The sequence below is a fragment of the Choloepus didactylus genome, chromosome 6 (assembly GCF_015220235.1).
Source record: "Choloepus didactylus isolate mChoDid1 chromosome 6, mChoDid1.pri, whole genome shotgun sequence".
Taxonomy (NCBI): domain Eukaryota; kingdom Metazoa; phylum Chordata; class Mammalia; order Pilosa; family Megalonychidae; genus Choloepus; species Choloepus didactylus.
In genome coordinates this window covers 128,436,925-128,463,671 of record NC_051312.1, presented here as the reverse complement: position 1 = coordinate 128,463,671, position 26,747 = coordinate 128,436,925, and the positions used below count along the sequence as shown (strand labels likewise).

At 45.9% G+C, this 26,747-nt stretch overlaps 1 long non-coding RNA gene across 1 annotated transcript; it reads right to left on the bottom strand.

The window, feature by feature from the left end:
- Positions 1–997: 997 nt before the first annotated feature.
- LOC119537468 lies at positions 998–26,360 on the bottom strand. Its single transcript, XR_005217434.1, has 3 exons — positions 26,125–26,360; positions 7,268–7,361; positions 998–1,402 (listed from the first exon to the last, which is right to left on the bottom strand). It is a non-coding gene; the product is annotated as an uncharacterized LOC119537468 (long non-coding RNA).
- Between the last annotated feature and the right edge of the window lie 387 nt (positions 26,361–26,747).

Genomic DNA, 26,747 nt, shown 5'->3' with positions numbered 1-26,747 from the left:
GAAACAGGGCTGCACTGAAAGATTGATTGGGTCTGCGGTGCTGGCTGCACCCCCAGAGAATCTGTTCTGTGTGGCCTTGGGCTGGGACACCATGGGGAAAGAGGGTTAATGCATGCCAATCCATCAGAGGGTCCACCCGGACCCCAAAAACCTGGGCACGTCTCTTAATCCATCTAACACAAATGTACTGAACACCTACATGGCACCAAGCACTAGAGACAAATATCCCTGCCCATAAGATGCGCAGTCTGATGAAGGAGACCGAAGAAAAGCTAATCATTATAACACAGCATAAGAAGTGATATAGCGTAGTTCTGTGGGAACAAACACAGGGAGCTGCTAATTTTGCAGAATTAGAGAGGGCAAAAGAAAGTGTTAAGAAAACAATAACAAAATAGGAGATGCATGACCAGGTTTTGAACATTAAGGAAGGTTTCTTTTTTTCACAGATAGGGAAGGGGAAGAATTCCTGGCAGGCAGCCCAGCAGGAGCAGCAGCAGGGAGACTCGTTGGAGCCCAGTCCTGAGAGCTCCATGTTGTAGTTAGAGCAAATCAGGTAGAAGGGAGGTGGGCTGTGGGTGATGCCTAGGGAATTTGTTCTAGATTAATGAGTTGTTGTATTTTTCTTTAAATTCAGGCTCAAGCACAGCCTGATTTATTTCAGAACCTGGCTTAATTGATATTTTAATTATATGCTTACACCCTGTAATGACTGCAAAGGAGAGCAGGTACATGAAATGAGGTCATGTAAGTGAAGGCTCTTAGAGAACTGGAAGGGTAAGGTGTTATACAAACTATTATTAATGTTTTTGCATTGTCCTAAAAATCCTTAGGCAAATGACTCAATTTATTCCCGCACATATTCACTGAGAGCCTGTTGTGTGCACTGCCCGGGCCAGGGTCTGAGGGCTGGGCAGGACACACAGTACTGCCCCAAACACCTACACATGTGTCATGGGTGCCCACCAACCATGACTGTGAATGTGCGAAGGTCACTTCTCAGACCAATAAGGAGACATGTAGACCATAAATTCTCCCAGGGTAGACCCCTTGTTGGTTGAACAGTGTGTGGCTGCACAGGAATGGACTTGGGACCCGGCAGTTCATTTCTTATCCCACATCTCCACCTGGGAGTCTCATTTGGGAAACTCGGAGATTGTGGTGATGCCTCACTGTTTTCTCAGCTCTCTGGGGCCTCGCCACAGAATTCAGAACCAGAAACTCCTACCTCTCATCTGCCTCAGGTGGTTGTACTCATCTCACCAAGGTGAGATGGTCCAGGAACTGCAAGGAGATTGGAGAGAGACGCAGACACTCCAGGATTCTGAGTTGCAATCTGGACTCTGCCCATGGCCTTGGACATGTCATTGAATGCACTTGACAGATTGCTGAAAGAAAGACCCTGCCGAAAGAAAGACCATTGATGAAACTCCAAATGCCAGCCAGACCCAGGGATTATCCAATAATCCATACCAAATGCAATATCCATTCTCCGTAAACACATATTGGGTATCTACTATTGCAGGCACTCTTCAATGCACTAGGCTACAAAGATTACAGACAATAATAAATAAGACATGACCTTTGCCCTCAGAATGCGCGCAGAACTTTAGCCAGGTTAAAAATATAAATATTTCATTTTTTTTAAGTCAGCATTTCACCTAGTATCTTTTTTTTTCAGATTTTAATGCAATTTTATTGAGATATACTCACACACCATATAATCCAATCAAAGTATACAATCAGTGACTCACAGTATCATCACATAGTTGTGCATTCATCACCACAATCAATTCTAGAATACTTTCATTACTCTAAAATAAAGAAAAAAATAAAAACAAAAAGACACCCAGAACATCCCATATGCCTTATCTACCCCCCCCATTATTTACATATTTTTTATCTTTATCTTATTACTCATCTGCCCATACACTGGATAAAGGCAGTTTCAGTCACCAGGTCTCTGCAGTCACAAGGTCACATGATAGAAGCTGTATAGTTTTACAGTCATCATCAAGAATCAAATCTACTGGATTACAGTTCAACAGATTCAGGTATTACCTTCTAGCTATTCTAATACACCAGAAACCAAAAAGGAATTTCTATACAATGCATAAGAATAACCTCCAGAATGACCGCTCGACTCTATTTAGAATCTCTTATCCACTGAAACTTTATTTTGTTTTATTTCTTTTCCCCCTTTTGGTCAAGAAGGCACTCTCAATTCCTTGAAGTCAGGGTCAGGCTCATCCCTGGGAGCTATGTCCCATGTTGCCAGGGAGACTTACATTGTGGGGTTGGTAGTGAGTTTATTTGCAGAGGTGGCTGGGAGATAGAGGCCACATCTGAGCAATAAAAGAGATTCTCTGGGGGTGACTCTTAGGCATAATTATAAGTAGGCTTAGCTTCTCGTCCACAGGAATAAGTTTCATAAGGGCAAGCCTCAAGATCTGGATCAGATTTTACATCATCTTCCAAAGTGCCCCAGCAGGACTGAGCCTCAGGTCACATGATCACTTGTAGGATAATTCACTCTTTTTTTTTCTTTCCTTTTTAATTTTTATTGGGATTGTTCAGATACCATACAATTATCCAGAGATACAAAGTGTACAATCACTTGCCCCTGGGTACCCTCATACAGCTGTGCATCCATCACCACACTTAATTTTTGTACAATTTTTAGAGACTTTTCATTACTCCAGACAAGAAATAAAGTGAAAGATGAAAAAAGAAAAAAAGAAAAGGAATAAACTCGAATCCTCCCCTATCCCTAACCAACCCCCCTCAATTGTTGACTCGTAGTGTTGGTATAGTACATTTATTACTGTTTATGAAAAAATGTTGAAATACTACTAACTGTAGTATATAGTTTGCAATAGGTATATATTTCTTCCCTATATGCCCCTCTATTATTAACTTCTAATTGTATTGTCATACATTTGTCTTGGTTCATGAAAGCGATTTCTAGTATTTGTACAGTTGATCATGGACATTGCCCACCACAGGATTCAGTTTTATACATTCCCATCTTTTGACCTCCAACTTTCCTTCTGGTGACATATATGACTCTGAGCTTCCCCTTTCCACCTCATTCACACACCATTCAGCACTGTTAGTTATTCTCACATCTTGCTATTGACATGTCTGTTCATTTCCAAACATTTAAGTTCATCCTAGTTGAACATTCTGCTCATATTAAGCAACCACTCCCCTTCTTAAGCCTCGTCCTATATCTTGGTACCTTACATTTCATGTCTATGAGTTTACATATTATAATTAGTTCCTATCAGTGAGACCCTGCAACAATTGTCCTTATGTGTCTGGCTTATTTCACTCAGTATGTTGCCCCTGAGGTTTTGTCATCAACCCATTTTTTTTTTATATGGTTTTGTTCACTCACCATACATTCCATCCTAAGTAAATAATCGATGGTTCTCTGTATGGCCATATATTTATGTGTTCACCACCTTCAACGCTATCTATACAAGGGCATCTACATTTCTTCCACAAGGTGGGAGGGAGAGTCAAAGAAGGTAGAGAGGCAAAAGAAAGAGGAAAAAAAAATGACAGCTAGGAAGCAGCAAAAGGAAAAATAAACTTAAATCAAAGTAGAGTAAAGAATCAGACAATACCACCAATGTCAAGTGTCTAACATGCCTCCCCTATCCCCCCCTTATCTGCATTCACCTTGGTATATCACCTTTGTTACATTAAAGGAAGTATAATACAATGATTCTATTAGTTACAGTCTCTAGTTTATGCTGATTGCATCCCTCCCCCAATGCCTCCCCATTTTGAACACCTTGCAAGGTTGACATTTGCTTGTTCTCCCTCGTAAAAGAACATATTTGTACATTTTATCACAATTGTTGAATACTCTAGATTTCACCAAGTTACACAGTCCCAGTCTTTATCTTTCCTCCTTTCTTGTGGTGTCTGACATGCTCCCAACCTTCCTCTCTCAACCGTATTCAGTTACCTTTGTTCAGTGTACTTACATTGTTGTGCTACCATCTCCCAAAATTGTGTTCCAAACCACGCACTCCTGTCTTCTATCAACCTGTAGTGCTCCCTTTAGTATTTCCTGTAGGGCGAGTGTCTTGTTCACAAAGTCTCTCATTGTCTGTTTGTCAGAAAATATTTTGAGCTCTCCCTCATATTTGAAGGACAGCTTTGCTGGATATAGGATTCTTGGTTGGCAGTTTTTCTCTTTCAGTATCTTAAATATATCACACCACTTCCTTCTTGCCTCCATGGTTTCTGCTGAGAGATCCGCACATGGTCTTATTAAGCTTCCTTTGTATGTGATGGTTTGCTTTTCTCTTGCTGCTTTCAGGATTCTCTCTTTGTCTTTGACATTTGATAATCTGATTGTTAAGTGTCTTGGCGTAGGCCTATTCAGATCTATTCTGTTTGGAGTATGCTGCACTTCTTGGATCTGTAATTTTATGTCTTTCATAAGAGATGGGAAATTTTCATTAATTATTTCCTCTATTATTGCTTCTGCCCCTTTTCCTTTCTCTTCTCCTTCTGGGACACCAATGATACATACATTATTGTACTTTGTTTCATCCTTAAGTTCCCGAGACATAGCTCATATTTTTTCATTCTTTTCTCCATCTGCTCCTTTGCATGTAGGCTTTCAGGTGTTTTGGTCTCCAGTTCCTGAGTGTTTTCTTCTGCCTCTTGAGATCTGCTGTTGTATGTTTCCATTGTGTCTTTCGTCTCTTGTGTTGTGCCTTTCATTTCCATAGATTCTACTAGTTGTTTTTTTGAACTTTTGATTTCTGCCTTATGTATGCCCAGTGTTTTCTTTACAGCCTCTATCTCTTTTGCAATATCTTCTCTAAACTTTTTGAATTGATTTAGCATTAGTTGTTTAAATTCCTGTATCTCAGTTGAAGTGTACGTTTGTTCCTTTGACTGGGCCATAACTTTGTTTTTCTTAGTGTAGGTTGTAATTTTCTGTTGTCTAGGCATGGTTTCCTCGGTTACCCAAATCAGGTTTTCCCAGACCAGAACAGGCTCAGGTCCCAGAGGGAAGAAATATTCAGTATCTGGTTTCCCTGAGGGTGTGTCTTAGAAAATTGCTTCACCCTGTGATGCCTCAGGTCACTGTGCTTTTCTGTCCAGCAGGTGGTGCCTGTTAGCCTATAATTCTTGACTGGTGTGAGGAGGTGTGGCCGTGTTCCCTCAGGCTCTGGGGTCTGGTTCTGAATGGAAAGGGCCCCACCCCTTTCTTCCTAGAGAAGACAGACCCCCTGGGGGAGGTCATTAGCATTTCAGTGGACTCTCTCTCTGCTTGTGCTGTCTCCACCCTTCTCTGAGTCACAGCCCTGGAAACTGAAAATGGCTGGGGCTTTCTCCACTGAGCAGAAAAAGAAACAGATAGTCCCCTTCAGACCTAGTCCAAGGCGGCCCTCTGGCTCTCCAAGGTCAGTCATCACCCAAAGCCTCTATCTGTTTTTTGGGGATTCGTACCTGTAGTGAGCAGTTCACACTCGCTACTTAAAACCCTAGTTGGAGCTCAGCTGAGCTATATTCGCTTGCTGGGAGAGAGCTTCTCTCTAGCACCATGAGACTTTCCAGCTCAGGCTATGGGGGAGGGGGTCTCATGACTTGGATCCACAGGTTTTACTTACAGATTTTATGCCGTGATCTTGGGCATTCCTCCCAATTCAGTTTGGTGTATGATGAGTGGACGGTCTCGTTTGTCCCCCCGCAGTTATTCTGGATTATTTACTAGTTGTTTCTGTTTTTTTTTTTTTTTTAAGTTGTTCCAGGGGGACTACTTAGCTTCCACTCCTCTCTATGCTGCCATCTTGCCCAAGCCACCTGGTATCTTTTAGGGAATAGCTAAACAATTACAAAACAGTGTGGAACCAGTGCTATGAGGGGGTCTAGATTTTAGAACAGGGCTAGGCACATAATCAGTGCTCAGTAAACATTTGTTGAGCTCACGAAGGTCCTAAGAGCAGGGCACTGGGTAAGCACATGGGAAAGGTGCTAGCCCGTAGCTGGAGGTCAAGCACAGCATCCTGGAGGAGACTCTTCATGCCTATAGTGGCATCACTGCAATTTGAGGCCAAATGGGAATCCCAGGCTGAGGGGCCAGCAAGAGAGCTGCCCTCTGGGGAATAGGATGCAAGGGGGCAACAGACATCTTCCCGCCCACGGCCAACATTCAAATGTAGGCTGATGTGCTGCAGTATCAATACTGCCTTCAAGAGATACCAACCCAGGAGGTCGTAAGATGTTTGCAGGACTGGGGGAGGACGAGGTGGGGGAGTTGGCAGGGGCAGAGATGGCGGCCTCTTAATCTGAAGTGTCTACAAACATGGCCACTTGGCTCACCCCCACCCACTGAGTGGGCCCATTGCTGGCATTTCATTTTGCTGAGTCACTGGCTGTCTTGTGCAACAGAAGCACAGCAGATTCCAGGCCTAAATTATTTGTCACATCCCCTTACTATGACTTCCTGATATAATCATCATGGCAGGCCTTTGTCTTCATGTCAGAAGAATGAGCTAGCCCAAGGCCAGCTCCATCAACTCTCTCTTCTACCCACGCAGAATTATAGTTGGGCCGGAAAATAGGATCATTTCATTTTTTTTTTTTTGACTGGTGGGAATCCAGACTTGCATAACTGCTTTGGAAAAGCAATTGGCAATGCGGGTGGGCACATGGCAGAAAGGAAAAGCACCAGCTTTGATGGCAATTGGAGCTAGGTCTGACTCTGGGCTCAGCCACTCACTAGCTCTGGGGCCCTGGGCAAATCATTGAACATCTCAAGCCTCAATTTCCTGCCCAAGTAGATGACTTGAGGTGCGATGTGACCTCCAGCAGAAGGGTAGACCACTGAGTGCTCAAGAGCTGAAGGAGGAGTTGTTGCCAACGGCATAGCAGATGCATTGCCTGCATCACAGGAAGTACGTGCCCGTGGATGCTTCCAGTAAGGGCCTGTGGGAAAACAGGTGGCACTCAAACTAGATAACTTAAGAAGAGTTTAGGTTGAGGAGAGGACTATGTATAAAGGTGCAGGCAGGCTCTAGGGAAGCCTCAGGGGACAGAGCAAGCACCCAAGTGCTAAAAGCAGCCCGGCACCTTTACCCTCCTGAAGGTGCAAGGAGCGAGTGTGGCTGCCAGAGTCCACATACAGGGAGGGATGTGTGCAGAGAACTTCCTGATGGGAGCTGTGACTGTCAATACAGGGGTGCAGCCAGACAGGCGACCGCACAGGGCGGGAACCAGTGGAATGAACACTTACCTCGCTGCCTTCCCCTCTCCAGGCTCCTCAAGGAAGCCAAAAGGTAAGGAAATCCTTTGAAACTGTCTATACAGGTCAGCCTTCTGGGGCAGAGCTGGGGGAAGAAAGATAAGAGGTTGGGTCAGGAGGGACAAACAGAAAATATCTAGCACACCCCACAAAAGCAACCCACAAGAGAAAGTCAACCTTCAATATCTACCAAAACGAGAGGACACAACAACAACAAGATCATGATGGTTCCAGTCAAGCAAGATCTTTCCTGCCCCTTAGCCCTCCTCTCTGCCCCTGCCAACCTTGAACGGATCAGAAACTTCAGCTGGCAAGTCATTAAAGTTGGAGGCAGGGAAACTGAGAAGCTCACTGAGCCTCCTTTTCCCACTGCAGGCTTTCAGACCTGAGCTGAAGAATGGCTTAGTTAGAGTTGGCAAAGCTGCAATAACAAATAGACCCCAACATTTAGTGATTGAACACAATGAAAGTTTATTTCTTCTTCCCATCACAGTACAAGGCAGTTCCAGGTTGGGGTAGCAGAGAAGGCAGGAGGCTCTGCTCCACACAGCTATCCAGGGATCCAGGCTAACAATCTTTAACATGGCTTCCAACATCATCCCAAGGATTACTTTCATCTCAATTAACTGGAAAGTTTAATTAGTACAGGGGAGCACAAATGAGAAGTTTCTAAGGGGCAGGCCTGGAAATGCACTGTGTTCCATGGGTTAAAACTCAGTCACATGGCCACTCCTAGCTGCAAATGTCGCCCAGCTGGCCAGCCTTTTATTATAATAGAAAATGGAGAAAATGGATTTTGGTGGGCAGTTGTTAGCCTCCATTACAGAGAAACTTTAAATTAAATCCTGAAGTTTGCTATTACACAGTCTTTCAGTTTCCTTGGCTGCTCAAGCAAATACCATGAAATGGGTTGGCTTAAACACTGGAAATTTATTAGCTCATGGTTTTGAGACTAGGAAAAAAGTCCAAATCAAAGCGTCAAGGTGATCCTTTTTTCCCTAAGACTGGTGTTCTGGAGCTGACAGCCAGCGATCCTTGGTCCTGGGCTCCTCTGTCACACGGCAATGCACGTGGCCTCTCCTGACCTCTTCCTTCTCTTCCAGGTTTCACTGAATTTCAGCTTCCTGCTTCTTGTGGCTTTTTTTTTCCCTCTCTGAGTTTCATTCTCTTACAAAGGACGCCAGTAACAGCATTAAGACCCAACCTGCATCACACTTCAACTGAAGTAACCTCATCTAAAGGTCCTACTTACAATGGGTTCACAGCCACAGGAATGGATTAAGTTTAAGAACATGTTTTTCTGGGGTACATTCAGCTCCAAAGCACCACACATGAGATGGACATTTAAATTACTGAAAGGATAAGTTTTGTGATTAAAAGTCACAAGAGAACCTTTGTTATTTGACAATGGTAGAAAAAGTCATGAGGTCTGCCCTAGATTTTACTGAAGGAGCAAAAAGTACTAGCTAGAGGGCAGGTTTGAACAGGCAGTAGGGGGAAAGAATAAAATTGTTTACTCATATTCTACAGATTCCCACTTGCTCAGTATCCCAGTTACACCCTTGTCTTTACATGATCAGAAATATTGGGAATATTTTTTTTTCTCTCTCTCTTTAGTTCTACTGGAGAAATTTTCTACATTTCTTATAATAAATGGAGAAAAATATAAAATATTCTTTTTAAAAAGCCAACAGTGTTACTCAATCCTCTTATTCTGTTTGTATCCAGTCCTTTACTGACCACTAGCACCCTCTGCTTGAAAAAATATATGTATCTATCATCTCAAATATATTTATGTTCCTGTTTCTGCCAAAGGTCCCTCTTTTGTTCAAGCCTCTCAAGCTCAAAATTTTGCAATCTTTTTTGACTCCCCTTCTCTCACCCCAATAAATACTTGATGACTGAGAGTTTGTTTTGCAAAAGGAAGTTGGTCACAAAAGCCAGGGAAGGAAGCTGAGGGCAGCAGAACAGAGAATACAGGCTCAGTCAAGGGCCCTTCAAGATGCAGCCAATGTAGGCAGGAACCAACTAGAAACCAACCAAGTTGGGGCAGCAGGAAATGCAGGAGGCTCTGCTCCACACAGCTATTCAGGGATCCAGGCTAACAACCTTTAACACGTGCTTCCAACATCACCCTAAGGATTACTTTCATCTCAATCAACTGGAAAGAGAATATAGTACAGGGGAGCATGAATGGGAAGTTTTTTTTAAGGGACAGGTCTGGAAATGCACCACTTCATTTGCACCAAAACCCTGCTTCCCAGCTAGAACCAAAAATGCATCAGGCTCCCGGGGATGAATTTGGACCCAGCATGGTAGAATTGAGACTATCTTCTTGACAAAAGGGGGATGAAAATGAAATGAAATAAAGTTTCAGTGGCTGAGAGATTACAAATGGAGTCGAGAGGTCACTCTGGTGGACATTCTTATGCACTATAACACCTTTTAGGTTTTAATGTATTGGAATAGCTAGAAGTAAATGCCTGAAACTATCAAACTGCAACCCAGTAGCCTTGACTCTTGAAGACGATCGTATAACAATGTAGATTACAAGGGGTGACAGTGTGATTGTGAAAACCTTGTGGATCACACTCCCTTTATCCAGTGTATGGATGGATGAGCAGAAAAATGGGGACAAAAACTAAATGAAAAATAGGGTGGGATGGGGGCGGGGAATGATTTGGGTGCTCTTTTTTTACTTTTATTTTTTATTCTTATTCTGATTCTTTCTGATGTAAGGAAAATGTTCAGAAATAGATTGTGGTGATGAATGTATAACTATATGATGGTTCTGTGAACAATTGATTGTACACCATGGATGATTGTATGGTCTGGGAATATATTTCAATAAAACCGAATTTAATTTAAAAAATGCAGCAGGGACAAATTATAGAAGAGTTCTATGTCAGGATCCAGGTAAAACTGGTAAAGAAGTTCACCAGGCATGATGGGGCTCCTAGATGTTCTCCTGAGATGAAGTCTAGGGGACAGCACGTTCAACTGTGTATGCCTTAATCTTTCTTGGGTCCTAATTAACACTCCCCCCTACTCACACACCTTCTCCCCAATCCCACCTCCACTATTATTACCATCTTCATTTGATGTCCAAGACTCCAAGTTCTTGTGTAGTTTGCCCAGGGTCACACAGCTATAAACAGCAGAGCCAGGATTTTAACCCAAGCAGTCAACCTTAAGATTGTAGCCATTCCACAATGAAAATAAAACCCCCAGCCTATTGCCAAGGTAATACATGTACCCTAGAAAAATGGTAATCGCTGTTTCTATTATCCTAGAATCAAGGACCTCCACAATTTCAAACCCCAACTCGCCTTTCCATCCATCTTTATGTCCATGATTCCCATAGCAGTCAAACCCTTTCAGTCCCTGTTACCCAAAGACCTTGAACTTCTCTCTTCCGAGCGTTCCCTGTGACTGTCATCTACCTGTGACAGCACACACAAAATCCTTCTCAGAGTGTAAGACTCAGCTCAAGCCCCATCAGCCCTTGACTATTCTCTCCACCCCAGCCACTTGAAAGGAAGAAAGAAAATTAATAGTTATTAAAATCTTAGTGTGCTTTGTGCATTTACCAGCATGACCTCATTCTACTCTCCCATATTCCTACACCCCTGTTTACAGATTAGGAAAATCAAGCTCAGAGTGATTAAATAGTGTGTCCAAGGTCACCCAGCAGGGAAGGCAGGAATGGGAGTCTAACTCCATCAGTTTGATTCAAAGTCAATGGCCTCTCCATCCTGAATACCTATAGCAATTCTGATCTGAAACATTCATTTGGCAATGAAGCTGGCAACTATCCAAACCCAGCTCAACACTATCACCTGGAGCTTTTGTTTTGTGCTTTTATTTTAAGTCTCTTAATAACCATAAAGACATGCCCACTCCTCCAAGGAAGCACGTAGGTTCCTCAGAGGGTTGGGCTCCTGTTGGCTGGGCAGATGGGCCTCTCTCTCCTGCAAACACCGTGGCTTCGTGAACTAATCAGCCATTGCCTCACCACCTCAGGCCCCTCTTAGAGCTGGAAGGAGACAACCTCATGCTTGGGTGGGGCATCCCCAGAGCCCAGCTTCTGCTAACAAGGCTGGATATCCACACTGACACATTTCCCTCCATCCCTTTCTGCTTTCCCCCTTTCTTTCCTGCCCCCAGACTCTTCCCCCTCCTCTTTGCCAAAGATAACTTCCATTGCTTACTGCTTACTATAGGCAGGGCCCTCTTCTAAGCACTTCAGAGTTGAAACCATCACACTGAACAAGCAGGAGTCAGGAAATTGTATCATAAAGGTATTCTACATTGTGCCCACAGTTCATTTGTACCTGCTCAGTGGGGATGGCCCTTCTCATACTTGGATAAAAACTCAAATAGTCTACATGGTTCTTCTGGTCACTTTAAACTGCTAACCACCTCAATTCAGCAATTACAATGGTCCAATCCCACACAATAATCAAAATTTGAAACTTGACTTAAAATGAAACAAAATTCCCCTGCTCAGCCAGGTTCTGCTGCATGTGGGCCCTTTGTGGGACATATGAATGTTGGCAAGTGAGCAATGGAAGGGACCATGGTGACCATGGAGGCCAAGGGAACCTGCTGTCCGTCAGCAGAGGTGACTGATAGCCTCAGCTGCCACCCTTCAGATCCACCACTTCATTTGCACCAAAGCCACACTTCCCAGGGCTGCTCCCAGCTAAAGGCCCAGTACAGCCAGGATACTAGAACCCAACCAGTGCTGCCCAACAGGGGACTCTTGCAATGGGGAACCTCCGGTAAAGGACAGGACAGGGCACTAGCCAGCTTCACCCAGAATTGCTCAGCATTGTAAGGAGGTCCAAGACTCTTCCTGCCAATTCTCCTTCCTTTCCCCTCTGGTATCACAGTCAAAAGCCTGCTTCCTTCTCCTTTCTTCTTCCTAGGTATTTCCCCTCATAACTTTCCACTTCTCAGGGACTCAGCCCGATAGGAGGCCCTCTCTCTTCCTGACTGGCAATTCCTACTGCTCCCCAGACAAAGGGGCCAGTGGCAACCTGAGAGGCAGGTGTAGTCAGCTTCTCCTCTTCTCTCTGTTGCTCCCCCTCTTACTTGGCTGCTCATTTGCCTCCTCCACCCCCAACCCAAACCCCAGTGGAAGCATGGGAGACAGTAAGTAAGGGGGTAGGAAGGTAGTTACTTGACTGGCCCGGACTTAAGGTGGCCTCCCACTCCTAGGACCCAGCAGGGCTTTGAAGCACAGTTTTCCTCCTGTGGCATTTAAGGGTTCTTTGAACACCACACCTCAGATGCAGGAGGGCCTCTTCTACTAGCTCTCCTATCCTCTCTCTACCCCCACCCCTGCCGCTGCCCCTGAGGGCCACTCTCCTGCAGGTCACCGTCTTGAGCAGGGTCCCTTTCCAGGCCTACTTTCTAACATGAGCTCCAGCCCTGGCCCAGGACCCATGCACCTCTGACCTGCTATTGGAGGAGAATGTGTCTGCTTCCAGATGCCGCCCTCCACTCGGCCACCACACATGCAGCCCCCTGTGTCCCTGAGGGCCTGGGGTGCAGGGCAGGCTCTCTGCACGGTCCTCCCCACTCCCCCAGCTCATCTACAACTCTCTCAGAAAGAGATCTTCTTAAATTTTTTGCATCCTCACTGTGGTAAGGGGGTTCAGGAGGTGGTTAACCAGTTGCTGGATAACTCCTCCTTTGACCTTGGTGTCTATTCTATCCTGGTGTCATAACAGAAACTTTTAAAATATCCTGTTACACATCTTTTTACTTGCAACAACCTTGTAGGGTAGGTGTTGTTATCATCCCCATTTCACCTGGAGCACAGGTCGGGAAACTGAAGGACAGAGAAGTTAAGTAATTTGCTGAGGGTCACACAGCTATTAAGTGGTGGGGGTGGGATTTGAATCCAAGAGGTCTGGTTCTTGACCACTGCGCTACACCTCCTAGGGTGCTTTAGGGAGGAAGAAGGATGGCGCTGCACATGATTTCTCTTTGAGTAAAGACATAACCATGAACACCCTTCGTGTGTTCACAGACAATACTGTCTAGTAATGAAGCACTTCCTGCCCTTGATAAATCTGTTTGGTACTGGATTTGATCTCCTTTCTCCATTTTTCTGCCCTTTCTCTCCTCTCCCCTCTGAGCCTCTGTTTTCTCACATACAATATGGGAATAATACAAGATCCTGCTCATGAGTCATTGTGAGAATTAGCTACAATATATATAATGTCCTATGGCAGGTGGTTATATGGGGGAAGGAGCACGGATCAGGCAGAATTGGAGTCAAAGCCCAGTTCCAATATTGACTACTTGTGTCACCACAGGCAAAATACCTACACCTCACTAAGCTTCAGTTTCCTTACCTAGAAAATGGTCATGATAATAATAATGCCTACCTATCTCACAGGATGGTTGCAGAATGAGATACTGTTTGTAAAGGGCTTGGCACAGGACTTGAAAAGTAACAAGTACTTGATTGAAAAATGAATGTTTGCTGCCACCACTGCTATTGCTGCTGCCGCTGCTGCTAGCTCATCCAACATTTGTTGAGTTCTTAATGTTACAGCACAGTGCTGGTCTGGAGGATAGACAAATGAAGCCAGTATGCTTGTTCCCCACAAAGAGCTCATAGCCCAGAGAGGGAGGCAGTGGAAGACTCAACAGACATGAACCAGATAGGTGCCATGACAGGGTGAGCCCGGGGCTGGTGGGGAGAGCAAGAGGCTCCTGGGTCCTCTCCCTCTGTGCCAGTTGGATGGATTATGTCCCCCAAAATGCTATGTTCTTTGATGCAATCTTGTGGGGGCAGACGTATTAGTGTTGATTAGGTTGGAATCTTTGGATTAGGTTGTTTCCATGGAGATGTGACCCACCCAACTGTGGGTGACACCTTTGATTAGATTATCACCACGCAGGTGTGGCTCTGCCCATTCAGCATGGGTCTTGATTAGTTTACCTGAGCCCTATAAGAGCTCAGACAGACGGAGCTCAATGCTGCAGCTAAGGCCAGAGACATTTTAGAGAATGCCATTTTGAAACACATCCTGGAGCAAGCAGATGCCAGCCATGTGCCTTCTGAACTAACAGAAGTTTTCCGGACACCGATGGCCTTTCTCCAGTGAAGGTATACTCATATTTACGCCTTGGTTTGGACCCTTTTATGGCTGTAGGACTGTAAATTTGTAACCAAATAAAACCCCTTTATAAAAGCCAATCCATTTCTGGTATTTTGCCTAATGGCAGCATTAGCAAACCGGAACACCCTCCCTGGGCCTGGCTTTGACTTTGCTGACCCCCACCTTGGTCAGCTACCCAGGATGAGATGACCTCTTCTGACTTCGACAGCTCAGATTCCCACCTGACTCCCAGAATTGCCAAGTTATGGTTCTGGAGCAGGAAACAACACAGTAAGAAATGGCTGCATTTGCTGCTATCTGAACTACCTACTCTTAAAAAAAAATGTCTTTTATGAACCATAAATGCTGCCAGTGATGGCCCAGAGTTAACATATGTTTCCCAAATAAGTTAACCAAGCCTATAATGTGTTTCTCACGCACTGCCAGAGGACTGATACTTCTATCTGCCCTTTGAGCAGGCTCAGGGACTGAGTCAACTCAGGAAGCTGGCTTTCCCCACCCAGGGGGGGCGGCTACCTGAGTTTGGCCCACCAGAGCTCCTGGACACTCCTCTCACCAAAGATGCTGAAGTCCAGGCAGAAGCTATTGAGGAAAAAGGAACGTTTACAGGGTTTGTGCCCAAGGACCCTCTGTCGTATTGCAGAGAGGCCACATCCACAGCCTGCTGGGGCCTTCCTCTTCATCGTTGCTTTTGCCTCCCGGTGCCTCCCAGGTGCAGTCAGGGGCCAGCTCTTACCTTCCAGGCCTCTGAAGCGTATCCAGCATCTTTTCTTCATCTGCAACCCCACTGCCCACCCCCTCTTGCTCAGAGCTAACTCAGGGCTCACCTGGACTATGGCAAGGAACATTTAACCCCAAATCACACCTCTAACCTCACCCCTCCCAAGAACTCCTTGACACCGAGGTGAGAGCCATCTTTGGCTCCAACCAGGCTACTCCCTTCCTCAGAACTCCTTCCCAGCTCCTCACTGCCCAGCAGAGTGGCAGACAGGTGGCCTCAGGCCAGATGCAGTCTGCAGACATGTTTTGTTTGAGTTACATGGTGTTGTCAAAATTTTTGAAGCAATATTTTAAAAGCAGAAGTAGCACATAAAAATTCAGATGACCAGCTACTCCAAAAAACCTGGAGACCTGGCAATCCCAGGTCTGTATATTTACATGGCAACCATCAGCTGGCGCTGTCTCAGAGAAGCTGCCCACTCTGCCCGTGGCCCCTGTAGACATAGAGTTTGAGACCCCAGCCGAGAGAATAAAGTCCAAATCCTTTGACATCCTTTCCCTAATCCTTCCCTTGCAGCCTCACCTCTCACTATAGATGGAGTGAGCATATGATGTATCTTCCAAACCAGGGGAGTTTTGAGAGTAAAAGGAGGCCCTAAAAACAGGCATAAACTAGGATTTTCTCTGGCAAACCTGGGTGTATGGTTACCTGGCCTGTTGTCCCCAACTTGGGCATCACCCACCCCAATTTCCAGTCAAGCCATCCTGCTCGTTTCCTTAATGTGGCCTTGGTCCAGCCTCGGTGCTTTTGCCCCTGTTATTCCTGCTTCCAGAATATTCTCCTCTCCCATCACAGCTTATCAAGAGCCAACCATCCCTTCAAAGCCCAACCCAAACATGACCTCTTTTCCCTGAAGACTTCTTCATGCTTCCTCTCTCCCCCCTTTGAATTTCTAAAGGGTTTTGCACATCTGCTATTACCCTACTCTGTGTCCTGTATTAAAATCATGTCATTTAGTCAGTCAACAAACGTTTCTGGAGCACTGGGGATACGGCAATGAACAAAATGGCCAGAGTTCCTCGCCTCACTGAGCTTACATTTGATTACACCTGCTAATCTTGCTCATTGGCTTATAAACATCTCAAGGATGGGAACTGCATAAGGAAGGTCCAGTGCTCTGAACAAAACAGAGGATCAAGAACATTTGTTAAATGGAATTATAAAACTTCTCTGTCTTACCCTCTTCATCTGCCAAAAGGGAATAATACCTGCCCTTCTTCCCTTGCAGCAGCTCTCTGAGGATTAATGAGGAGAAAGTGATAGAACTTTGAAAAGCTGAAAACATTTTAGCCATGCAGAATTCTAAAAATCGTAGCTACCTAGCAATGCAAACTGTGGTCAGCACATACTATGTCACCTCCTTTTGAAATTCCTAATCCTCGGAGATAGGTATTGCCATTCCCTTTTTACTTAGGAGAAAACTGAGGCTCAGAGAAGTTAAGACGTTAAGCTCCGTCCAGCTCCAGACTCCTAACACTTTCCATCATACAAGCTGAAAACTAACTGGATTCCAGTTTGACCCAGTTTCTCCTCTTAGAAACAAGACTAGATGTACAACTGAGAGACTCTAGCCATGCCATTCTCCTGGGGAGTTCCTCGGCAGAGACTGTCTGGGCCCTAAATGACAGTGGAGGAGGTCAGCCGGTGATCGGTGTGGAGGGGCCGAGCCGTGGAATCACCTTGCCAGCCCTGGGCCCAAACCCATGTCCTTTAGGCCTCTCTGGGCAGCGGGGACCTTTAGGGGCTGCGGCTGGCCGGGTCCGTGGCTATGGCAGGCGACTGATCTTGTCGGGAAAGGGGGCAACACCTGCTGCCTCTTCCCCAAAACACACAGGCCTTGAGGCTCCACCGAGTGCAGGGAAGGAGGGGGGAGGGTCTGCGACTGGGAGGCCCGGTCTGCTTGACCCACCTGGGGCTGTTTCCCAGGCCTGAGGTTAGTGCCCAGCTCTCTGCTCAGTGCCAGAAAGGAGCACAAACTGGGTTAAAAAGCCACACGATCATGATTCTGGAACCCCCAGTCTGTGAGGCTGTGCTTCCCATGTCAATGAACAGACAACCCCCTCTAAATGTCTGCTCGCTTCTATAATTACTTGGGGAAAATGTCATGTTTGCCACTGTGCTATTAGTGTAGTGCACAGGCTAAGATGCAAACAACTCCACACCAATATAAATATTTTTAATGGCGTCATTCCAACTATCTGGAGCCTGTGCCTCCAGATGATCACATGGGAGAAAATCAGAGAGAGGGATCCTCTGTTAGGAAATGTAGTCATCAGGAGGCTGCAGTTGAAGACAGACAGCTCCAGGCTGGTATGAAATCCCATCTGATCCCTGCATTGGAAGCCACGTTTATTCTCTCTTGCTTGAGACTTTATTGTCATCTGATTTGGTTGTGAAATGAAAAGCTGGATATTCAAATACTTTCCACAGAAACACTTAACACAGGTATAAAAGGGCCCAGAAAAAAGGGGAAGAAACAAACTGACCTCTGGCAAGTCACTCACTGGGCCTCAGTTTCCCTATCTGTAAAATAGGGATAAGACATCAACTATCTAAGGTGCAATTGACTTAATTATACTTCTTTGACTTTCTTGTATTTCCTTCAAGCACAGAAACCTGTGATATATTGGAGGCCTATGAGTTCATGCCAAAGTAAAATGCAAATAAATGCCAGGTTGCCCCATAGTTCCTGCTGATCCCGGGGGAGGTGGTCAGGCCTGCCCCTGACATTTGCAGGACCCACAGAGACCCACATATCATACTGACATAATGTTTAAAAGTTATAGACCAAATGAATAAACTCTTAAATAAAATCTGTTTTGTTCCCGTACCTTGACAAATATGCCTTCAAAATGACCCACAAGGCCGGAGTTTTTAATTCATCAGGGATTTTTAATTCATCAGAGTTCCACACAACAACACAGCAGTAGGAAGAGCCGGCCCCAGCCTCCTCCCCTTTCTTCCAACTCCTGGCTCGAGCTCACACTGCAGTGGGTCTTGCACACACACTTGCAAGCAACAACCTGCATGTCCATTCTCTGTGCACACACACATACATAAACAAACACATACATAACTGCCAATTCAACAGCTCCCTTAGGCCCAAGGGTATGTGCACCAGGGGTATATACACAGAGTGTAATCCCCTCTCCAGAGGAGGGACCTGGGAAAGAGGCCATGTAATGGGCTTGGGACTGTTTAAGAAGAAATCCCGGGGTCTCGTACACCTACAGTGTTCTCGAAGAGGGAGGACTTCCCTTAGTGCCAAAGACCCTCACCCTGTGGAGAGCAGCACATCCACAAGAAGCCAGAAGGGGTCCCCTAAAGCATGGGCCCAAGGCAAGGACCCTTCTTGCTGGGTCTAAGGGCAGTACTGGAAGTGGTGCGGATGACAGTCTGGAAACGATCTTCAACTCACACCACCTGACAATGGGCTAATTTCCTTTATATATAATGAATTCCTTCAAATAAGTGGGAAAAAACCAACTCCCCCAAAGAAAAATCAGCAAATGATCATTTGAAATGGACAGTTCATTTAAAAGCACATAAAGAACTCCAGAAGATGAAAAAGATACTCTGTTTCAAAGATAAAAAGCCTGCTAGCACGTTTTGCTGTGGAGGGTGTGAGAAGCAGGTATCCTCATCCTCTGCTGGTGGGAGTGAAAGGGGCACAAACTCTGAGAAGCACATCTTGGCAAGAGCTATAAAGTTACAAATGCATATACTTTTGACCCAACAATTCCACAACTAATTATTTAACCAGGAGAAGTACTTCAACAAGAAAGGATATTTATTGCTGCATTTTTTGTAATAATGAAATATCGGAAGCAGACTTACAGTCCACCAATGCAGAACTGGTTAATTCAGCAATGCTCTCTCAACCCAAAAGAATGACATAGGCAGATTTAAATGATCCTGTACATGGAATGAACTCCAATATACATTGTTAAGTGAAAAAAGAAAAGTGCCCAGGACAGAGGTGGTGGGCTGCTGTTTGGGTGAAAAGAAAGGACACATATGCATACAGTTTCATAAGCAAAGACTTCCTATTAAAGGATTCACAAGAAGCTGATAGCAGTGGTTGCATCTAGGGATAGGATCTGCAGGCTGGTACAGCCGGGAGAGGGAGTATTACTCTTTTTTGTATCTCTTTTTGTGCCTTTTTGGATTTTGTACCATCTGCATGTTTTACTTTTTTACAAAATATTCAAATAATAAAAAAGAAAAGCCTAGCATAGCCCTCTATACTTTTTTCAGTGGTACTTATCTTTTTCTACCTTATACCATCTTTATTTATATACACATTTTGCATCCTCTTTTATATTTTATAGTTTGTGAGGGTGAAATTCGTGTCAAATAATAACTAATATTTTTGAGCATTTTCTGTCTGCCAAGCCTCATTATTGATACTTTTATCTCACTTTTCATCATGATCTCTGATGGTAGGTACTATTATTATCCCCATTTTACAGCTGAGGAACCTGAGGTTCAGGTGGGGGGTTAAATATTTTCCTAAAGCCACGAAGCTAGCCTCTGGGGAAGCTGTCTGATTCTAAGACTGTTGGACTCCAGTTCTGTCTGACTCCAAGATTGTCATACCCATTACGCATGATACCTCATTCTTTCTATCCTCCCACAGTAACTGGAATTTAAGAAGAATCCAATAAATGTTTATTGGATGGATGGATGGACAGATGAATGGATGGATGGGTGGGTGGGTGGGTGGATGGATGGATGGATGGATGGATGGATGGACGGACGGACAGATGGGTGGATGGATAGGTGGATGGGTGGGTGAATGAATGGATGGATGGATGGAAGGATGGATGGATGGATGGGTAGACAGATGGATGGGTGGGTGGGTGGGTGGGTAAGTAACTGAATGAATGATGTACCTGCCACATCAACAGTTATCATACACATTGTACTTATAGGTCACGTGCATCCTGTTCTTAGATTTGGGGAGGAGCGGAAAAGAATGGGCCTCCTTATAAATAGCCACAGGTTTCCTTTCCCCACTGCTGCCTGGAGGGACGTATGGAGAATGCACTGACTGACTAAGAAAGATAGAAGGGGCTGGTGATTTCACACAAGAGAGGATATCATTTTTTAAGCAAAGGTACCAGGGCTTAGACAAGAGCCTGGGAGCCATTCCATCAGTCCAGCATGAAGCATGCTCACTCTTGGAGCTAGGAAATGTCAAAGTACTGGGCTCACTGTCTCTGGCCATAAAGAGCCCACGCACCCCCACCCCCTACCCCCCATAGCAGGTCAATCTCTACGTGAACCATCCTACACTCTGAGGGCCAAGCAGCAGTGAATACCATCCTAGTCTGGCCTTGTTGGAGCTGAGAAACAAAGGTTCCTGGTACAAACTCCCCAAAAAAAGAGCTGCATGTGTTCATGTATCTCTTTGTCTTCCTGACTCAAAACAAAGCCCACTTGGGACTTCCACAAGACAATCTACTCCAAGCCTGTGATACTGACACACAATTCTGTCTCCTCATCTTGCATGATTTATATGGCATTTAAATAATAAATTGCATGGATGCTGTAGGATTTATAGTGCTCCAAGTAGGTCATTAAATAAATCACAGCATAATTTCTATAAATGAACCTAAATCATGCAGTAGGATTTCATTAGAAAATCAACCCCATGAATGGATAAACATGGAGGACTGGCAGGAACACGGCTGATCTGAGACGCCCCTGTGTCTGTGAGCAAATGCACAAAGGCTCAGTGATGCAGAACACCTTGCTCCCAGCTCTCCACTCAGCCAGGTGTGCCCAGGAAGCTCGGCTCAGGCTTTCATTCCCCAAGAAGATCTGCCTCTACCTCTCCATTTCCTGTCTCTTCTAGCAGGGAGGGGTCACCTCAAAGCCAGCTTGCCTCTAACCGTCTGGACTGCAGAGTCGATGATGAAAGAGAAGGCTGGGTGCATGGCTGAGTGAGGGAAACTACGGGGTGCTCCTGCCAACAACAAAACCAGACTTGGGCTTGGACCCACGAGAAGCGGGCGTTGCTGGCTGGCAGAAGCAATCACCTTGCCGCAGGCAGATGTCAGCCTGATGCTGCTGCCTGTGATCTGACGTTCCCTCCACCTCCTGTGCAGAATACATTCCAGCTTCAGTCTGGAGCCCATGCTCGAGGGGACAAAAGGACAGACTGACCTAAGGGGCAAGGCCAACTGGGGTAGCTTAAACCCCTGTGAGTTCCCCTCAAGGCCCACTGGGTCGGACGTGTGAAAGCAGGAGCAGGGCCCTGGGATCTCCATCCTTGCAAAGGGAGGTACTTCATTTACAGCCGACATGGCAGCTCTTCCAACAAGGGGTGGGAGGCCTGGAGGCTGGCTCTGTTAAGAGCAGGGAATTCCAAGCAAGAGGAGGCCCTGCATTTTTAAAACTGCAGCTTGAGAAACATCAGTCAAACGAGGTTAAACAAGATGCTGGGTGAACAGAACGTTCTATAAATCTCTTCAGGAGCAGTTACAAGCTCCATGAGCTCCCCGGAATCTTTTGGGGGGTCAGAAACAGGGGAAGACAAAAGAGTCGTGAGGTGACAGGCCACACAGTCTCTGGAGCCTCCTAATTTCTTGGCTTGCACACCTGAAGCACTGCAGGTCCAGGGGCCAAGCTCTGTGCTCCTGCCAGGGTGGCAGCCAGGAGCTGGACCCCAGGGAGGCCTGCAAGGCTCACAAGCCTGCCTGCTACACAGCTTCAGGGCTGGGTCCAGGCCCTCCTGGCCCCTCTGCTCCTGTGGGTGGTTGGTCCCAAAACATCCACAGGTGACACTGTCTGCAAGGCTTCGCTGAGACCTGTTGGTAGCCAATGACTAATAAACGAGATGAACCACTGACAGCTGGGGCATTTTTCAAATCTCCCAGACTTAGTGATCTGAGGCCAACAGCTGTGGAAAAAACAAAATCTCTCACCTGAACAACCCGCCACTCATCAGAATTCCCCACGGGGCTATCAAGATCACCAAGGGTGCAATAGCAGAAGGAGAAGGACCCATCACACCCTGTACTTAGGGAGAGCAGGAGGGAAGGGGGGGATAGGGAGGGAGGGAGAGAGAGACCTCATGAATCTACTGACTTCATTGGTCCCTAGAGCTACCAGTCTGTTTTTGTTTTTTGTTTGTTTGTTGTTTGTTTTCATCGCCCAGTTTCTTTAAAAGAAAAAAGAAAAAAAAGAGGGCTCCACCTGCTGCCTTCTCTGCCTCACTACTACTAGCTCCTAAATCCCTTGCCATTGGGCATCCACACCCACAGCTCTTGAGATGTCACCAGTGCCTTTGCAAAGGTCATTGTCCCTTCTACAAGCCCTAGGCACCCCCGTCAAGCATTCTTTGTCCCTGGATGCCTCCACACCCTGCTCAAATGAATTTTCCCTGGAAAGCTCCAGTCTGTTCCTCCCGTCTGCTGTTGGCATCTTTCAACATTTGATACTGTGGACCCCACACCCACAGAAGCCCCTCCTCCTCCAACTGTCTGCCTCTCCTGTGGCTCGTGTTCTCCCTTTATCTCCTTGTCAGATTTGACTTGCTTCTCCTTTCCCTCAACATCAGCTCCCCTGGTTGCAAATGCCAGGCCAATTAAAAGGAGTCCAAATCGACATCTCTAACTCTGACCCCACGTCTTCATGATAAGCAACCACCTCCGATTATCAGCAGGTCTTCTCTAATTGGATACTCCACCACCTAATCCTGGACATGCCAAATATAAAGCTCCCCCATCTTTCTCTCTTCTTTCCTGGTATCATACCACCATGAGGAGTACCACAATACTCAAACTTCTGAGGTCTTTGGAATCCTCTACTTACTTTACACTCTATAACTTGTCCTTCTTAAACTCCTGCCAATTATTCTTATGACAGTTTTCCCACATCCACTCCATTTCCACTGCCCTCACCCCAAACCAGGCCCTCGTCATCACATATATGGGCAAGAGAAAACAGTTTTAGAGCTGGTAGAAATCAGTCAGTCCAATCCCTAATGTGACAGATGAGGAATCAAGGCTCAGAGAAAGGGGAAATTGCCCAAGGTCACACAGCCGTTTGGTGACAGAGTCAGCACTTGAACCCAGATCTCCTGGCTGGATGCCCCTTGGCCTTCCAGTATTACAGGAGAACTCCATAACAGAAGCCTAACTCCTTTCAGTTCCCTTATAACCACCTACCCGAGACACTTTTGGGGGTGTCTGCCCCGTTCACACTGTCCCTTTCATGCCCATTTCACCCACAAAAGTGGAACCCGGCGGTCCTGCTGCACCACGTGACCACACTCCCCTGGGTAGAGTTTACTAGATCAGCGGTGGTCATCTGACTCGTCTGGCCAATCCGATTTTTCTCCCTGTATTTGTAATAGGGGCAGGGACATCCTAATTCAGTTGGTGCTGGGCTCTTAAAGGTGGCCTGCTGCCCATCCTGTGATCTAAGGTGCAAAGGAAGGTATTCTGCAGAGTGACACAGACACACAGAAAGAGCATAGATGAGTGGGGCGGGGTGGGAGAGGCTTGATGATTCCAGTTCTTTCCTAGGGCCCCTGCCCCTGCTGGAGACCAAAGGATGACTTCAGGGGTGTTTGGGGGGTGGGGGAGGACTTGTGGCTTTGGCTTTACCTACCCCATTAACTCCATCAGTATCCCTAATCCACCCCTGATAAATAAATAACCTGAGTAAAAACTGGGCTTGGCATGCAAACACAACTTCAAAAGTTTCCTAGCCCCTGTAAGATTTTGCTTTCAGCTACCACAATTTGGTTTTTGTTGCTTTAAACCAAAGATTCCTAACTAATTCACCACTCACTTCAACCAAACCAAACACATGGACATACACACACACACACCTATCCACCACTCCTGCCCACCACTCTTCCCCAAGATGATTTTACAGACATCCTCACTTTTACCACCTTGAAGATGATCTGCTCCAGCTACATCAGTGGGCTTACAGGTCCTGCTTCCACTCCTTTGCACCACTGTCCCTTCTACAGCACCCTAGTCCCTTCCTCTCTACCATTCTGTGTCCCTGGCTGCCTCCAACCCCTGCTCAAATGAATTTCCTCTTGAAAGACTTTTCTGATGAGCCTTATCCAATTCCAAACACCACTGCCACCCCCATCTCAGCTTCCCCACCCCTGCAGAGACCCAGTTCATAAAAATACACTCAGTAGCATGAAATCTGTTAATCTTTGCTGGTGTGTATCCTAACCTCCTGATTAGTCTATAAGCTCTTCGGCAAGGGAGACTGGGCATGTTCTCTATTGCCCACCCCCTCCCCGACAGCATCCGGTGCAGCTTTCTGCACTATCGGCACTCAATAAATGTAACTGCCTGCCTGACTGAAACAGGAAAAGTAATAAGCCAGCGTCGAAACCTGCTCCTCGCAGGCTCTTAACTGCCTCTGTGAAAGTGGCAGGCGTCGGGAGCTCCGGGGCCCTCCACTCCCTTCCAACCCCAAATTAAAATGTGTTTCTGCATGAAGGACTCTGAGCCCTTTGGAAAGGTCTGAGTGGAGACGGGGTGGAAGGCAGAGCTGAAGGCTGCAGGGCGGGATGTTGGGAAGGAAGCTCTGCAAGGGGTCTTGTGGGTGTGAATGTGCACAACCAAAGCCCCAAATCATGATGGGGAGCTGGCCCAGTCAGCCCTGGAGCCCATGGGAGGGACTGGGGGCCTCCAACCTGACCCCCAATCTCCCCCCACAACCCCCCATTAATGTCATTAATGAATTAATTTGGTGTTTTTTTCTATTTATACTTTACAGCCCACCCCTCACTCTGGCTCTTCTTTGCAGACAGAGGAAGTAGAAAAACCTAAGTGACTTTTTAGTGTAATTCTTTCAAAAACTGTCTTCCTTTAAACCAGAAAAGTTTGACTGAGCTCCTACTATATGCCAGGCACCTTAAATCTCATTTAATCCTCACAATAACTCTATGAGGTAAATTACCACTGTTGTTTCTATTTTACAGAAGGGGAAACCAAGGCTCAGAGATATTAAGTATCTTGTCTAAAGCCAAACAGATAGGAAGTAGCAGGGGTGAGATCTGAATCCATCCATCTTCCCCATATGCCTTGCTGCCTCCTGAGATAAGGCAGCAAGACCCCATGCTAAGGAAAGCTCAGCCAAACCATAAATTGGGTCCTCCCTGGCCAACAGCAGGGCAGGGAGGTCAGCAGGGGGAGGTGTGCCACACTGGAGGGTCAAAGAGAGCACTGCGGGGGAGTGAGACCTTAGCAGCCATTATGAAATTACGAAACTCAGAGTCCCATCCACACTGCTGTGACCTACCCAGCCAAAAGGGGCACTGATGGACAACCGTGGGTTAGATGACAAAACTCCAGAAATTAGCATCGGAGGTGACCATCTATTTCCTGCAAGAAAGAGAAGGATCCAGCAGACCTCCTCTCCTTTCCCATAAGCATAGATTAATATATTTGGTTTATTATTATGATGATAATAATCATCATCTAACATTTATCAAGTGCTTGTTGTGTGCTAAATACTTGACTTGCATTATCTCATTCAACCTTCACAACATTGTAAGATGGGTGTTATCAACCCCCCTTCAACAGATAAGGAGACTAAGGCACAGTGGACTGCATTAACTTTAGCCAAGCCACACAGCAAGTCAATGGAAGAGCCAGAACTAAATCCATGACTATTTATGTCTAGAACCTGAGCCCATAGCCCACGACCACACCAGAGGCTTTGCTGGTCACCACCCTGAGATGACCTGGCTCTGAGGTCCCAATGCAGGCCCAAGACATTGGAATGTGGGTATACAATGGAGAAGCAAGATGGCAGACCCCATGGAGGCTAGAAGAGAAGGTATCTATGACGAGAAAGGATGGTCATGTGTCAGCCCTGGGTAGCTTAGAGGGAGTTGAACAGGAGGAAGAAAGCAGCACCCAGGCACTAACCCTTACCTTGCGGCATCTGAAGGGCCAGGACGGCGTGGTGGGCAGAATCCCAGGTCCTTCACTGCAGAACTGCAGCACTCTGATTTCATGAGGCTTAGCAGCTGTTCACCCCATGTTCTGGCAAGAAGATTCCTCTAGACCAGTTGCTCTCATGGAGCCTTCTCAGAGCCTTCTCAGGGAGCTAAGGCTTTCTCACAACCAAAGCAGAACCTCAGTTTTGGATCCTATACTGACACAACAAATGCTTCATCCCCACTGTATTTTGTTTTGGGAGTTATTTGGTAGGGAAATCTGAAAAGACACAAAGAGAAAGGTGTACATTATACATCTCTCTTTTTATTCCTTGAGAATTATTTTGGCAGAGGGCTTGCAGCAGCATTGACTGCAATTCTAGGGGTGGGGGTGGTTGGCTGGCTACACTGATGCAGTCGTTTTGCATTAGAAGACAAGCCTGTTAACCAGAGTAAGCACTGATGGCTGCATAGAAATTATAGAGTAAAATTTCAGTCTAGAAAATTGAACTTGTAATTTATCTCCATTTTCATATTCTTTTGAATATTGATGTAACTTATCATGAACTATTCCACAAATACATACAGATCGTTTAGGTATCAAATAATTATGCTAGT